The sequence below is a fragment of the Gossypium hirsutum genome, chromosome D10, assembly GCF_007990345.1.
Source record: "Gossypium hirsutum isolate 1008001.06 chromosome D10, Gossypium_hirsutum_v2.1, whole genome shotgun sequence".
NCBI lineage: Eukaryota > Viridiplantae > Streptophyta > Magnoliopsida > Malvales > Malvaceae > Gossypium > Gossypium hirsutum.
The window spans coordinates 54,239,716-54,257,632 of NC_053446.1; positions in this window are offsets into that span (position 1 = coordinate 54,239,716).

A 17,917-nucleotide genomic window follows, 5' to 3' on the forward strand; every position below is an offset into this window, starting at 1 on the left:
TTTACCCGGGCCTTAGATACCAAACACCAAACACAGAACACAAAACATAAACAAATTTAAAACAAAATCCCTAAGCCCAATTACAGATCCAACCATGGCCCAAACTTAAAACAATTTCAGCAAAAATCAAACCCTAGTCCCAGCCTCCACGCCGCTCCTCCTCGGGCGCGACGCCCACGCCTCGTCCCAAGGCCTACCTGGCCACCTTGCACCAAAACGGCAAAAAGCCGAAACCTTCGCCTCCGTTGACTTCACCAATACCTGCAAACAAAGCAAAAAAGGAGAACAACAGCAACAACAGCAGCGATATTGGACAGAAACGATAAAAATAAAATAGGAAATAAAATAGATTTTTAGGATTATCTTTTGGCTATAAAAGCCACCAAAATCTGTATTCAAAAGAAGGGAAGAACTCGAATGAAAAGCAGATCAAAGAAGAAAAATTGAAAAGGTTGACTCCAATGTTCTTCTTCTTTCTCTGTTCTTAATTTTTTTATATTCTTCTATTTTCTGTTGTTTGCATTTTTTTACTACTCTTAAAAACTAAAAACAAAACGAAAAAGAAAAGAAAGGGGATACCTACCGGTCTCGAAAGCCCGTCGCCGGAGACCACCTTCGGCGTTGGAATCGGACTAAAAAGGGGTACGAAAAACCCCTCATTTTTTCGACTTTTCGGGACTAAAAGGGTATATTTTAGAGGGGATCGAGATCGGGGTTCTAAAAACCCGACTTTTGGGTACCCCGGCCACCATCCGCGGTGGAACTGGCGGCGGTTTCTCGCCGGATTCTGGGGAACGCCCGAAGGAGACAGAGAAAAGGGGGATTTCATTTTTCTCTTTTGAGTTAAAACAAAAAATAAAAATAAAAAATAAAGAACTTTTTGATTTAAATAACCTTTTTTTGAAACAATGCCGTTTTGCCTTAGGGCCTCCTGCCCGCGCGCTTACCCGACCCGCAACCCAGGATCCGCGTATTTCCATATTAATGGGATATTATCGCGTAAGTTCCTTCCGCTTTTGCGCTTTAATGCAATATGTCCCTTTTTTGCTTCTTTAATTCGGCTGCATAATTTTATTTATGTTTCATTTCAGCCCGTGTCAAAACGCTGCGTGTAGGGCCTGGGATATTTTCCAAATCGATCCCCTGGGCTTCGCACGCGTTATAAATCAGTCCCCTTTTTATTTTCCATGTTAAAATTCGCCTAGTATTTTTGTTTTTACTTCGATTTAGTCCATGATTTAGCTTATTTAGTTTATTATTATTATTATTAGTGTTATTATCATTATTATTACTATTATTAACTATTATTAATTTTATTTTCCTTTTATTTATTTGTTACTACTATATTAATTAGTAATATATTATTTTTAGCTTCATTTTTATTCTATATATACATACATATACACCTATACATGTACATATTTTTTATAACTTGTTTATATATATGTATACGTACATACTTATATATTCTATATATTTTTAATTTACATACAATCTATATATATGTATTTATATACATTTTACGAATATATATACATACTTACATGTTTTATAAACTTTATATACATACACATGTATATACACGCTTACATAAACTTTATAAATTTAATATATATATATGTTTTTCATATTTTCATAATTATATATATATACATATATATTTCCCTTGTATGTACATACATATTTTCATATTTTATAATTTTCATATATCTTCCTTTATTTTTGTGTTCATTTATGTATTTATTTATATGCCCATTATTATGCTTTAATTTATTTATTCATTTGCTATGGTATATGCATGATTGATTTATTTTATCATTCGTTTTTGTTCCTTTTTTATTATTCACATTATCATGTTTATTATTCCATCATGCATATAAATATCATATTTCAAAAAAAAAAAGAGAAAATATTTCTAATTGAGGCAATATTTAGCGTTTGGGAAATTCGAGAAAACGTGCCCTAAGGTGCTGGGTGTCGATTTTTCTCGTTCAACAAAATAGTTAAATATCCTTTCAAAATTTTAAAATAAGGCAATGTTTTGCGTTTGGAAATTCGAGGAAACATGCCCTAAGGTGTTGGATGTCGATTTTTCTCATTCAACCAAATGGCTTAATATCCTTTTAAAACTTTTCAAATAAGGCAATGTTTTGCATTTGGGAAATTCGAGAGAACGTGCCCTAAGGTGCTGGGTGTCGATTTTTCTCGTTCAACCAAATGGCTAAATATCCTTTTAAAAAAAATTTTCGAAATAAGGCAATGTTTTGCATTTGAGAAATTTGAGAGAACGTGCCCTAAGGTGCTGGGTGTCGATTTTTCTCATTTAACCAAATAGCCAAATAGCCAAATATCCTCTTGAATTTCAATCCATATCATCCGAGTTTTTTTAGGATTGTATTTTTAACTTCATTAAAGTTTTCAATTTTTCGACACTAAGACATTAAGTAATCAACTAGGTACCAATTTTGGGCGTATCAAGGGTGCTAATCCTTCCTCGTGCGTAACCGACTCCCGAACTCGTTTTTCTGAGTTTCGTGGACCAAAATCGTTGTTTTAGTAAAATTAAATCGTTTATTAAAAACAACCACTTTTCAAGGTGATCCGATCACACCTTATCAAAAAAAGGATTGGTGGCGACTCCCGTTTTTGTTTCATTTTTCAAAACCCAAGTCGACCCCGTTTTCAATCAAAAAATGGTGTCAACAACAACTGGAAATAAAAAATACAAATGCAAGTAAGAGAAGAATCAAACCCGGGACTGAAGAATAAAAGCACTAATATCTAACCATCTGACCAAAAGAGCTAGATTATCAACTTTCAGTGAAAACGTATTTTTTAAGACGAGTTTTTTTATTTTCTCTCTTCAAAAATGGCCTATTCTCATATATATATATATATATATATATATATAATTTAACCAAAATTCGTACTATCTTTATCTTCAATTCGTATCCTAAAAGAAATAAAAACACTATAATTGGAATAGAATAATCTACTCGCCTCTTGTGAAGATATACGGATCCATCAGAAATCCAATATTAGCATATTCCTTAGATATTCTATTTGATGCGTTTAATTTTGAATTTCATTAAAAATAATTCTTTTATTTTAATTTATCAATATTAATGTTTCTATTATTGATTTTCACTAATTTATTACATATAAATTATTAGATTGTTGATTTCGTACACATAAATTGTTGGATTATTAATTTTTAACTAACTTATTTAATATAATAGTATGGTTTAACAACATTACATGATTGAATTAACTTCTCAAATTTTCTAAAGGAGCAAATTTTGACATTAAAGTAAATAGGTCAATTTCTCAATTTTTTTAAAATAAAGAGATGAAATTATAATTAAACCTATCTGAATATTCAATTTTTTAAATCAGTTTATCAACTTATTTGTATATATCATAAAAAATTATATTTAAGTTGGGGAGAGATCTAATTACATTGGCGTACATCCTTTCATATATTTTTGTACCATTCATATTTTATTGGTTCAACCGTTGAATTTATCGATATAATTATATTTGTCATGCATATAAATTTTTATACTGATCAAATATCTCTATCATATCAATCTAAAATATTGTATATATTAATATTTATTGAAAGGTTGAATTTTTTTTTCACATTAGAAATGTTTAATTTACTTTAAATTTGACATGTATGACTTGTATGAATGGAATATGAAATATGATGATTAGGTTGCTAAAATATTTATCGTACAAAATATATATATGGAAGGGTGTAAGGCTACTTGAGTGTTATATCGGTGTAAGTGGACCCCTCCCCATTTAATATACTTATTATGGGGATGGATCCACCGACACCAGTGTAAACTAGTTTTACACCCTTTTGTATGATTAATATTTTAATGATCCAATAATTGAATTTATCAATATAATTATACTTGTCACCAGGAGTGGATCTAGGGGGTTGGCAAGGGTCCCGATCCATCCTAAAATAGAAAATTTTCATTTAGGCCATTTATAATTTATAAAATTTTAAATTAGTAACGGTGAATTTGTATTTTGATCCCCAAAAATTATAAAAATTTGATCTAATCCTCTAAAAATTATAAAGATATAAGCTATTAAAATGAAGAAATTGCATTTTTACTATCATAAAAATATATAATTTAATTCCACCCTCCCAAAAAATTTTTTTGACTTCGGCCCTACTTGTCATGGATGTGAATTTTCGAACCAATTTGATATTTCTATCATATCAGTATAAAATACTCTATATATTAATATATATTCAATGGCTGAAATTTTTACATAAAAATAAATGGTTAGAAAATTTTAATTTACATCAAATTTGACATGAATGATTTATATGAATAAAATATTACACCATATATTCCATTCCTCCTATTCATTGAATGGCACACCGTTTATTTGTTTGGTGGAACGTAATACTCATTCAATAAAATGGTCATTACTTCTTTATTACTTGTCTTCGCATAATAACTATTCTTTGGTATCACCAAAGAATGACTGTTACCAAATGCACCACTGCATGTTTTTCTTTGTCCAAAATGGACCTAACCTAAACGGGCTGAACTATAAGATCCTTTTCCTGTCCAATTGACTTTTGCAGGCCTATGTGTAATCTATCATCAAAAGATCCAAGCCTTGCTGTGGACGGAGCCCTACCAGCAGCATTATTGTGCCCTATAACTTTAAGACCTATTCTTGGCCCATTGCCCACAATCACTCCCTTCCCTTTAGCCTTTACTGTCTGTTTTCTTTGAAAGCTCCCATTTTTGGAAACAACATGTCTTGGCTTTTTAACAACTCAAATTTCCCAATTTTTAGCTTCATTACCTAACTGAGGTCCTTCATTCACGGCCAGAACCTCATCCCAGATTTCTTCCTTAACTTCATCAAGCACCGAGAATCTTGACCCCTTAGTCCGATTGCAATGCTTCTCACCTACTACCGTTCCCAAACTCTGACCCTTCCCCTTTTGACGTCTTTCCACTATCATCCACGAACCATAATGCTCCTCTTCCACTCATCGTTGAAGACCACCCTTGTCACTAACTAGTGCTACATAGCATATAACACCTTCCGTTGCTACATAAGTATTATCACCTCCAGACATAGGCACTTGCTGACCAGGGCACAACTTTGAGTTTTGGCCATAAATTTTGTGCTTGAAACAAACAATAGGGAACTATTCATATTCGAAATGTTGAATATGCCTATTAATCCTGACATTGGACACCAATGTTTTTCACAAGTTGATACAAACCGCCAGTTGCGTAAACTTTCCTCTTCGAGCATTATCAGTATACTCATCAAGTTTAATTACCGGTCCAATTGTCTGACCAATAGCACAGAGCAAGCATTCTAAATAATAACCCTTGGGAAGGCCAAGTAACTGAATCCAGACAACTTGGTCATCTATTTGTCACACCCCAAAATTGGTAGGTTCGAGAGAAAAGCAAATAGAAGTGAACGGTTCTTGTTTTGTTGCACTATGGTAGTTTACTCGACCATTTTATAGACTTATGGAAAACTAAAGTTTGGCACATAAAGTATCCGCCCGTAGAAGCATCTAAGGATTTCATTTTGAGGTATTCTTCAATTCAAGAAAGAGTACGACAACGAAGAGTGCGCTTACAGTTTTGGCTGAGTATGAAGCGCCTATTAAGTGTATGAGAAAATTTTGGAAGATTAGATTGTCTTCAAGAGCACACATTATGAGAGTTGCCACCAAATGCATGGTACGCTCGGTTTGCTCAAACATTATGCAAGGTGGGTTCTGTAATGTGATTGGTTGGGAGTTCAACTAAATAAATTGACTGGTCAGACCACATTTGCACCGAATTCTCTTTTGTATTTTTCTCATTTTTTCTAGGGAATTTAAGGGATAATTTTCGTATGCATTTGACACTTGTCAAGATCTAGTAAGAGGAATTGAGTATATATAGTAGGAAGGGAACATTTCAGATAGATTTTCTTTCATTCTACTCTACGTTCTAGTTCTTCTTCCTAAACTTAAACAATCTCTTCTTCTTTGTTAGGATTGGAAGCTAAAAATTTTGGTTTGATCAGTGGATGTTTCAATCTCTTGGTAAGTTTTATAACTCCGCATGTTGAAAATTTGAAAGAGTAAGAATATTAAGAGGCATAAAAATAGTAGGGTGTGAATATGAGGCCTTACATGGGGTTTTTTTTTGTATTTGAGATGTGAGTAAATTGTCTGTAAATAAAATTTTAGTGGAAGTTCCATAATCTTTTAACCAGTTGTCGTTTCTATTTCGGGTACAATCATCCGAACAGAAACTCAGAGTTGAGGTGAATGTGAGTTTCATGAGAGTCTTTATCCTAACTCATGTATGACAATTTACAATGGTTATTTATATGTTGATGTTTTCTCGGATAACTGGTGAGGCTTTGTGTACGTGAAGTATCGTAAAGCTTTTTTATTTTTACAAATGAGGTATATAATGTGCTGTATGAATAAGATGATGTGTAGTATGTATGCATATGAGATCTGGTATTGGAGAGTATGAATTTGTCGGAAGTGTGAATGAAATCTAGTAAGTGTGTTCTGTGTTAAATGAGTAATGCATCTGTATGTGTTGCCTCCAGTAGGGCATGTACATTGCTAACCGGATTGGCAGAGTACAGAAAAAAATACGTAAGACCATGTGGTAGAGACACATGACATTTTATGACAATGAGGATGTTCATAGTGTAGCTTCCGATGGGTTGTGAGCCGGACTGGTAGATCACGACATGAAGAAATGTATAAGACCATGTGGGTGAGGCCCATGGCATCAACTGAAATAAGGTCCGTTAGAACAATAAATCAGTAAGTTCCTTGAAAGGCCTTAATGGTTAGTATTCTGTGATGCCTTTGTGGAGTATTTTGTGACACCTAAGTGGCTAGTAATTGTTAGTTACCATCATGGTGAGGTTTGGAGATTCATTTAAAGTAGTACTGAAGTTGTTCGTTTTACGGTGTCTTGTTTTACGACCTCGCTACAGTATCCATCAGAAAATAGAATTCAGTGTACTTGAAATTAGGGGCGATGTAACTGTCCGTCAAGTCTGAGCAAATCCACATTATGTATAGAAGTTATCTAAATTCTATGGTACTCGCCAAATCTGAATATTTATACACTATGTATAGAGGTTATTTGTAGTCTAAGTTGTCCGCCAAATCTAGATGTTTTCATGGTATGTAGCATGGTTGTTTGGGATTTCCTGGGAATGTTTCAGCCATCAGAATGAGTTGTGTTCTGATATGATTTAAGATATGATCTGGCTGGTATCTTGAGAGTTGTTAAATTTAGTATAAGAATTTGCCAAAAGTAGGATTCGTACGAGGTTCACCTTAAAATTCCAATTAGTATAAGTATCAGCCAAAAGAAAAAATAATATTGGAGAGTACACCATCCTGGTGAAGTGTTCAATATCTGTCTATGTGTGAATCCATCGAAAGTAAATTATGTATGAATATCCTTCTGAGGAATGCATTCGTTTCAAAAAAAGGAAATGAGATCTGTATTAAGTGGTGTAATCTATAATCTTCCATTTGGACCCAGAGGTCCCAAAGGCTCACAATGAGTAGTCACTCCTTATCATGATTGTACCATTACTGAGGAGAAATTGACTCGATACTTAGGGGCTAGGGGAATTCTACGTCCAAATTTTGCTTTTGATTTCCACATTGTTCAAGGAGGGTGTCATCTAAGCGATAACACCGAAGGTTTTATCCTTTTACTCTTCTTGAGGCTAAGTTATTCATAATTTAAAACTTAAATGTTTAATAATAGTTGTATAGTAAAATATGTATATAATTTTAGAAGTGTAAATTTTCTTATCATTTATATTAATGACTTATGTAAAATTTGAAATTTATATATAATTGTTCTATTATGTATTTTTTACTATAATCTAGTCCATAAATTTTTAAATGTCCAAAACTTTCTTAGAACAAATTTAATTAAAATCAATTTAAAAGTTTAGAATAAATTAATCTAAGTTACAAAATCAAATAAAGTTTAATATTTGAAATTTCAATAAATTAATAGAACTTATATATATATATTTAAATTTTATTGATTTTAACAGAAATTAATACCATGTAAAATTCATTTTTTAAATATTTATTCATTTAAGTATAAATAAAAAAAACAAAATCACATATAATATATATAATAGTTTTTTCTAAGAGTTTAGTAATATAAATGTGTCTAATAATTAATAATTTTAATAGATACGTATTTATATATAAATATTAAAAATAAAATAAAAAATATAATTTAAAAGATTTTCCGGTCAAATACCATCAAATTCACCCATTCAATCAATTATTTTTTTCATCAATAAATTAAACTGAGGGGTTTATTCCTTCGCTTCTTTTTTAATAAATTATTTCCAAAGGATTCTAATAATTAATAATTTAATAAAAATGATATTTTGAATAGAAATAATTTTATTAATAAATTAATAAAAGGATATTTTGTCAATTTATTTTTAATCAATTTGGTCATAAATAATTTAATTTAAACTATTTTGACTTTTTTACATAAATAATACAAAAAATAAAAAAATATCAAAATGGAATAAGTTAAAAATTAAATAAAAAATAGGTAAAATATACCGTGCCTATCGGTGTCACCTGAAACATTGATTTGAATTTTTAACTGAAAATAGTTGGCTTTTTTTACATAAATATTATAAAAAATAATTACCAAAATGAGATAAATTAAAAATTAAATACGAAAATAGGTAAAATAAATAGCTTGCAAAACACCTTTAATTTAATTTTTTTATTAAATTAATTGGCTCCTCATCTATTGGGAACCAAAACTACTAATTTTATTATTAAAGAAACAACTTTTAGGCTAATTTACCAAAAAACGCCCATTTTTTTAAAAAATTACCGAAATGGGCTCGTTTTTTAATTATTTACCGGAATGGGCCGTTTTCCGCGAAATCGCGTCCACGTCAGCGCGATGTCAGGGTACGTGACAGGACATCGCGTCCACGTCAGCAAGTCGCTCTGACGTGGACGCGATATGGCCGCGCGCGTGAACAGTATCCAACGGTCAAAAAATTGACCGTTGCCCCCCCAACGGTAAAATTTTTTTTTACTATTTAAACCCCCACCCCTTTTATTTTCACAACAAAATTCAATATCAATATCCTTCAAAATTTCTTTCAATTCCGTTCAAAAATTCTCTCAAATTCCTTTCAAAATTCTCTCAAACTCTCAAATGCCTTCCAAAATCCTCTCAATTTCCTTTAAAAAATCTCCAAATCCATATTAAATTTCTTTTTCCATTAAATTTCATTATTTTAAGAAAATTTTAAAATTTTTTATTTTTTTAAAAATAATTTTAAAATTTTTAATATTTTCAACAATGGCCGGATCATTGATTCGTCTTGATAGGAATCACATATCGGTGGAGCAATTGAAAATGGTAAGTATTAAATTTAAATTTTAAATTTTATTTAAGATATTTTTATTTATGTATTCTTAGATATTTATTAATTTATTTTTTTCTTATAAAAGGCTGAAGATCGAGTATTGGAATGCAATATTCGGAATATGCATGCTCCTCCATCACCGTTAGTAGAGAACTACCTGCGGGAAGCGGGATTTTGGCACGTGGCGACGGTAGGTCGGGGATGCAAGTTGGAGACGAAACTGATCAGTGCGTTGATCGAGAGGTGGAGACCTGAGACACACACATTTCATCTTCCATGTGGAGAGTGCACTATCACTCTAGAAGATGTCCATCTACATTTGGGATTGCCGGTGGACGGGTACCCAGTCACTGGGTCTGCCCAATCTAGTAATTGGGAGGCGGTGTGCTACGAGCTTTTGGGCGCCGTTCCGGATAAAATGGATGGAGGTAAGGTGGAGATGGGCTGGTTACGTGCCACCTTCCCCGGTCTGAATGAAAATTCAACCGAAATTGAACGAATCCGATATGCTCGATCATACATTCTTCAAATAATTGGAGGCTATTTCATGGTCGAAACGTCACGGAGCCGTGTACATCTAAGGTGGCTACTAAAACTCGTTGATTTTAGAGCAGCCAGTGAATTTAGTTGGGGGTCTGCCGTCTTGGCAACATTATATCGGGAGATGTGCGGGGCGACCAAACCGAGGAGAGCAAAAATCGGGGCAATCATGGGCACGGTTTCGCTTTCCATTTCTACGTCCTCGAGTGAACCACCCATATACATTCCCACTCGTAACGAGGTAAATTTTCTTCATTACATTTTGAAATTGTTATGTAGATTTTGTAAGAATAAAAGTATGCTAAAAATTTATTTAATTAGGTGGAACCATCCGGCGAGTTATCGTGGATTACCGTCTGAACTTGAAGATATACGGCTTCTATTGGACCAACGGTCGGAAGCAGAAGTAAGTATTATTGCAAATAGATATTTCCATACATTCGCTAGTGGATTGATATTTAGTATTTAATATTTAGTATTATGTATATAAGTAATATTTCTATCATGTTCATGTAGTTTCAATGGACACCATACGAGGATCCGGCAATCCGGGCAGTAATCCCGGAATAGTTTTTACAAAATCCCAACGCTTGGCACATGAAAGTGGTGTTGATCAACTATGCAACAGTGGAGCCCCACCAGACAGACAGAGTCTTACGATAGTTTGGATGTAGACAACCGATCCCTACGGACCCTGAGGTGTTTGACGAGTACCACAAAATCGACATTCGGCTATTAGGTACGGATTGGCCTAGATACTGGTCAGAGTACACGGAAATGTGGGAAAATCGGTATAAATATCTACCTACTCGGGAACAAATCATCGTTCCCGAGTTAGCGTGCGTTCCAGAATACATGCCATGGTTTAGGATTCATGGGAAGTCGTATTTACTTACGCCAGAGGAGAGGCAGCGACAAATACGTGTCGGAAAGGAAAGGCGCGGGCCTCTAAATCCAAGGGGACAAGACTACGAGGGCAGCCAATCAACGAGGCCCAGACATTCACCTGGCCCATCATCAGCGGCAATGCAATCACCGTCCCCAACGAGAGCACCGGCGCAGTCACCTGACGCAGTAATTCAACAGATGATACCCACGCAATCGCCTTTCCCTATGATGCCAGGTATGTTTCCTAGCCCTTATATGTACCCTAACCTGTACATGTATCCTTTTCAACAGCCTATGGCAGCTTGGAGCCAAATGCCCGGATTAGCTCCATTTCCTGTAATGCCGAGCAGACCACCGATAACTAGGCCATCGGCGCAGGAGGGGTTGCAAGGGGGGCCGTCGGGGAGCTCTCCTTTTTACCAATCGCCAGCAACGCATGGCTTTCAAACTCCGTCGCCGTTCATGATGCAAACACCTCCACATACAGTATTCTTTGAAGGTGGATCATCGTCCCAAGTCCGACAAGCAGATGCCGAACCGGAAGAACAACAATCACCACCCGAGGAAGAGCAATCGCCGCTGGAAGCTAGAGGAAGGAGGAATCCAGCGCGTAATCGTCGACGGCCGCCATGTGGAACCGAATCCCCCGGTCATAGACATTGATTACCGTATTAAAATTTATCATTTGATGTAATGAAATAGAAGTTTATGACGATGTAATACACATAGAAATTTTTCCGAGTTATTTTGACATTATTTGATTAAAAACCCTAACCTAACTTAATATAATTAAAAACCCTAACTTAACTTAATTAAAAACCCTAACCTAATTTAATTTAATTAAAAATCCTAACTTAACTTAATTAAAAACCCTAACCCTAACCTAATTTAATTAAAAACCCTAACCTAACCTAATTTAATTAAAAACCCTAATCTAACCTAATTTAATTAAAAACCCTAACATAATTTAATTTAATTAAAAACCCTAACTTAACTTAATTAAAAACCCTAACCCTAACCTAATTTAATTAAAAACCCTAACCTAACCTAATTAAATTAAAAACCCTAACCTAACCTAATTTAATTAAAAACCCTAACCTAATTTAATTTAATTAAAACCCTAACATAATTTAATTTAATTAAAAACCCTAACATAATTTAATTTAATTAAAAACCCTAACTTAACTTAATTAAAAACCCTAACCTAATTTAATTTAATTAAAAACCCTAACTTAACTTAATTAAAAACCCTAACACTAACCTAATTTAATTAAAAACCCTAGCCTAACCTAATTTAATTAAAAACCCTAACCTAACCTAATTTAATTAAAAACCTTAACCTAATTTAATTTAATTAAAAACCTTAACCTAACCTAATTTAATTAAAAACCCTAACATAATTTAATTTAATTAAAAACCCTAACTTAACTTAATTAAAAACCCTAACCTAACCTAATATAATTAAAAATCCTAACCTAATTTAATTTAATTAAAAACCCTAACCTAATCTAATTTAATTAAAAACCCTAACCTAACCTAATTTAATTAAAAACCCTAACCTAACCTAATTTAATTAAAAACCCTAAACCTAACCTAATTTAATTAAAAACCTTAACATAGTTTAATTTAATTAAAAACCCTAACCTAATTTAATTTAATTAAAAACCCTAACCTAATTTAATTAAAAACCCTAACCTAACCTAATTTAATTAATGTAAAAACCCTAACATAACTCAGCGGATTTGATAATCTTAGTAACCATTTAAGAAATTGTAGTTTTACATAATGTTGGATTTCGTAAAATGTTTTGACTGGTACTAACATTTAAGAAATTGTAGTAATTTGATAATTTTACTAACAATTAATACAATTATCAATTAATAATTGAATAAAAGGTAATTTTTTCTATAATTTCATTCAACTATTGCGATTAGGGCACGATCGACTTGTATGGCCTGGGTTCCTACACCATCCGCACAACTTCTGTTGACTGGCTGTTTCTCGGATATCCATATTGTTCCGTATTCTAGTAGAGAAAGGTCGACCTTTCGGCTTGCGACGCAATTCTCTATCCGGTAACAACTTAAAAGGAGCAAGAGATACGGGCGGCCACTTACGTTCATCTGGGACTGGTGGGAAAACGTGTCTCCATACGCTGTACATGTTTTCTAATTTGTACACTTCATCCACATAACTCAGCGGATCCAGACGGAGTTTCTGACAGGCTGCAATAACATGAGCGCATTTATAACGAAGTGCATCGAACTTCCCACAGTCACAAGTCTTGTTTCACAAGTGTACACGATATTGCCCGCCAACAACACCTTGGTGCGGTATGTCAAACTCCGTCACGCGAAACCATAAATTGTCTCGATCGTGACACACAACGTGCATGACGTTTGCCCTCGCCTTCGCCTTGTTAATTTCTTAAACTACCTTACTGCACCATACATGCCCACCCTGCATCTGGCCTGCATAACCTGCTGCTCGCTTTGGAAATAGCGCCGCCAAACGGAAATATGTCTCTCGCACAACCGCTGTTATCGGTAGATGGCGCGTTCCTTTAAGAACAGAATTTATGCATTCTGCCAGGTTCGACGTCATATGGCCATATCGTAGGCCTCCGTCGTATGCTTGTGCCCACTGTTCGAAACGTATGTTGCAAAGGTAGTCCGCCCCTTCTTCGTTTTGGGATCGCAAGATTGCCAACATCTCGTGAAAAAGATCTTTATTCATTTCATACCCTACCAATATAAGAACATACTGAATATTTCATACCGCTTCTACCAATAAAACTAATTCAATTTAACAAACGAAATAATACAGTTATACAGTAAATACCCATGTTGGTCACTTGTCGTCGTTCCGTCTTAGATGGATATTTCCTGTAGTAGTTCGAAGCAACGTGTCTCAGGCAATATCTATGGTGTGTACGCTGCCACAAGCTTCCCTCTCGATCAAATGCAGCTAGTATACCGGCGCCCTGATCTGAAATGACACAGATATCAGGTTGGGGGCACATATGCCTCCTCAACCTAGAGAGAAAGAAATCCCAGTCATCAGACGACTCCCCCGGTGTTATTGCATATGTAATTGAAAGAATTCTCCCACCGCCGTCCTGTGCCACTGCAACCAATAGCCGATGAGTGTACCTACCGAACATGAAGGTACCGTCAATTTGTACCAACGGCTTGCAGTAGGGAAATGCGTCTCGGCATTGCTTAAAGGTCCAAAATAGGCGTTTGAACACTTGGCATCCACGTAGCAATCGGTCGTTATAGTACGCATGTTTCGTTTCAAGGTCTGTGATGGCACCTGGGACGTATCTCTCTACCACCTGACACCATTGCCATATTTCATTATATGAGGTGTCCCACCCACTATGCATATTCTCCAATGCCTTTTGCTTAGCTATCCAAGCCTTGTGGTAAGAGGGTGTGTACCCCATTTGGCTACGGATATTGGCAATTATCACCGGTACTGAAGTCCGAGGATCTGCTTTTATCGTGGGCAGTATCAAGCTAGCCAACATAGCTGAATCCATTTTCGGATGATCTTCTGAAACACCTACAGAGGGAGTGAGTACATTAAATAATGCAACATTGGAAAATAAAAATATTATTCAGACACATTCAATACTGTACCTGCAGCACATGTATGTGGACCTTTGTACTTTTTGATCTCCCACAACCTTGTCCTTTCCTTAACGAGGCGACGATTTTCCGTAACATGTGTCGTCTTGCACCGCACACTTTGCCTCAAACTTATTAGATTTTGATTTAACGACGTGGTAATTAACGCCGTTTTTGATGCTATGCTGTTTCAAAGCACCAATAAAACTATCCTTATTGGTAAACTGATTACCAACTTCAAGTTCACCGAGATCTACCCCCGAACTTGTACGATCGCGCACCCGGTGTGGTAGATCTGGAAACTCTAACGCATCATCATTTGACAGATCCACATTATGCATGTGGGCGGGAGGTGAGTATGCTCTGAATCGTGAATTTTCTTCATCATCTGCACTCCTATCACCATCTTCACTTTCTATTGGAATAGGCTCCGGTTTAGAAAATAATCCCACCTCTGCACCATCCGGCCCGGGCTCTCGAGGTGGATCCACATCGGAGTCACCTTTTAACCCACAATCATCTGCAGCGTACAACGTCCCCTCACCGGTTGATGTCGTAGGTAGTACGTCATCCCTTCTTTTGGGCATTTGATAACATCCCCAATTGGATGTAGATTGCTATCCAGTAGAACTTGATGCAGTTCCCCAACTCGTATTTCCAGCGTGAAACGTCGAGCCACCGACGTACATGTCCCATCCACCGACAGAGTGTCTAGGGGGGATATGCATTCGACACCGCTACCGAACATGGGCTGTTCCGTATTTTGTAACACGCTAACCGAGTGTCAGCTAGGGGTCGTGTATACATCTCGAACACCGGACGGAAGTACATCAGTTGGCGACGTAAATTGTACATATAACTCAATATAAGTTGCTCTGCTAGCAAGATGAGTTTGCACCATTGCCTCCAAGCTACGAGCACCTTTTATGTCGAACGAGTCATATGTCACCGGATCAAAAGAAGAACAAAATTGATACGTCATTGACAGAACTTTCATTGGCGTCGTTCCGAAGATTTTACTCCTAATTCTTTTACGGAGTTCTGTCAAATCTATGTTTTGGCTAAATGACAGTCGCACCGTATTTTTCGACAAAAAAACAACACCATTCTCGGTGTGACAAACCTCACCATCGTAGTAAATAACAACACTAATACGTTCACTCATTTTGAAACTCTAAGTTTCTTAGCCTCTCTAAAATGTTTCTGCAGTGAGTTATGCATTCTAAGAACATTTTCTGCCTAATTTATAGCCTCAGTCCAAACTTGCTACTGTAGCAAAATCGCGTCCACGAGGGCGCGATTTGACACTATTTGCTCAGAAACGTCAAAAAAATTTATTTCCTACATGACCAACTGTAGCGAAATCGCGTCCACGAGGGCGCGATTTCACAATTTCTTCTTATATAGCATTCTGGTATCAGCGATTTTATACTATTTGCTCAGAAAACATCAAAAAAAATTATTTCTTACATGACCACTGTAGCGAAATCGCGTCCACGAGGCCACGATTTCACAATTTCTTCTCAAATAGCATCCTGGTAGAAGCGATTTCCCACTATTTGACCAGATACATCAACTCGAAAACAAATTTTCCGGGACCCCTAACCCATAAAAAGCCTGCACCCTAAACCCTAAAAGCCAGAAAACCCAAACGTAAAATCAGCCGCGCTACGTGGCATGACATCGTGTCCACATCAGCGCGACCTGTTGACGTGGACGCGATGTCTTGTCACGTACCCTGACATCGCGCTGACGTGGATGCGATTTCACGGAAAATGGCCCATTCCGGTAAATAATTAAAAACCGGCCCATTTCGGTAATTTTTTAAAAAAAATGGACTTTTTTTGGTAAATTAGCCCAACTTTTAACTTAAAAGGTACTATTTTGTATTTTTATCAACATTTATTCTTTATACCTTTGAAAACATTTCATCTTTTTCAACATTTGAGGATATTTAATTTTCTTAACATTTAAAAATTAGAGAAGAGAAACAAAGTAGGGACAACAACAAAAACTGAAGACCAAAAGCTTTTAGTTTTTTTTTTAATTTTTTTTATTTTCTTATAAAAGATGAATGAAATAGTTTTGCACACGGATTTAGAGTTTTTTACTTTCTTATTTTCCTAGGACTATTTTTTTTAACTTTAGTTTATTTTTTTTCATTTTTAGTCAAAATTTTTTTATTTTCGTCAGTGCCACTTGACACACCGGCTGTATCATTAAAAAATATTTTTTTGTTTCCTGATATACCTAGGGGTGTTCAAATTTTACTGTAAACCGAATTAATCGACTGGATCAATCTAATTCGGTTAATTGGTCGGTTAACCGATTTAATTCAGTCAGAGGTCAGTTAATGAGTTTTTAGAAGTTCAGTTATCGGCTAATGCGGTTCGAAATTGGATAATTAACCGAAATAACCAAACTTAATAATTAATAATACAAATTATATGTAGTTTTAATTCGGTTAATTCGAATAATTCGGTCAAATAAATATTATCAATTTATTTTTTTATATATTTTATACTTGTTTTAACCAAAAAAGTAAAAACATATAAATTTTGATTAATTCGGTTAACCGAAATATTTCTGTAAAAATAGAATGTTGGTAATGACAATATATTACAAAGAAAAGAGAAATAAAAATAAAGAACACACAGATTTTTACGTGAAAACCCTTTTGGGAAAAAACCACGGGCAGAGGAGAAGAAAATTCACTATGTCGAATTCGAATGATTACAAGAGGAGTAGACTATGTCTATTTATAAGTTTGTAAAACCATATTCTAATAGGAGTGTAATAAGATTGAAACACCTTATTCTAATCAATATCAAATAGATGAAGTTTAATAAGGTTTAAAAAACCTTATTCTAAAATAAAATAAAAAAAGTACAGTTCTATAGGGATTTTACTTCTATTTTATTTTACCAATGTATTTTATTTAAATAAGGATCGGGTCACTTAATTCTAACAATCTCCACCTTGACACAAATTCTTAATGAACAAGTTCTTCATCATGAACTCTCAACAAATAAGTTCTCCACCTCTTTCATAAAACCCCTTAAGGGTTTAATTTCAACAATGAACACCAATCAAGTCTAAGCAATGCTCAAACTTGGTTATAGGAAGTGATTTAGTCATCATATCTGCAGGATTTTCATGTGTACTAATTTTGTTCACAACAATATCACCACGAGCAATAATATCACGAACAAAATGATACCGAACATCAATGTGTTTTATTCTCTCATGAACCATTTGATCTTTTGTAAGGAAGACGACATTCTGACTGACACAAAATACTGTATTGATTTGAAGGTCTTCATTGAGTTCACTAAAGAGTCAACCAAATAGCTTCTTTACAAGCCTCAGTAATCGCCATGTACTTAGCT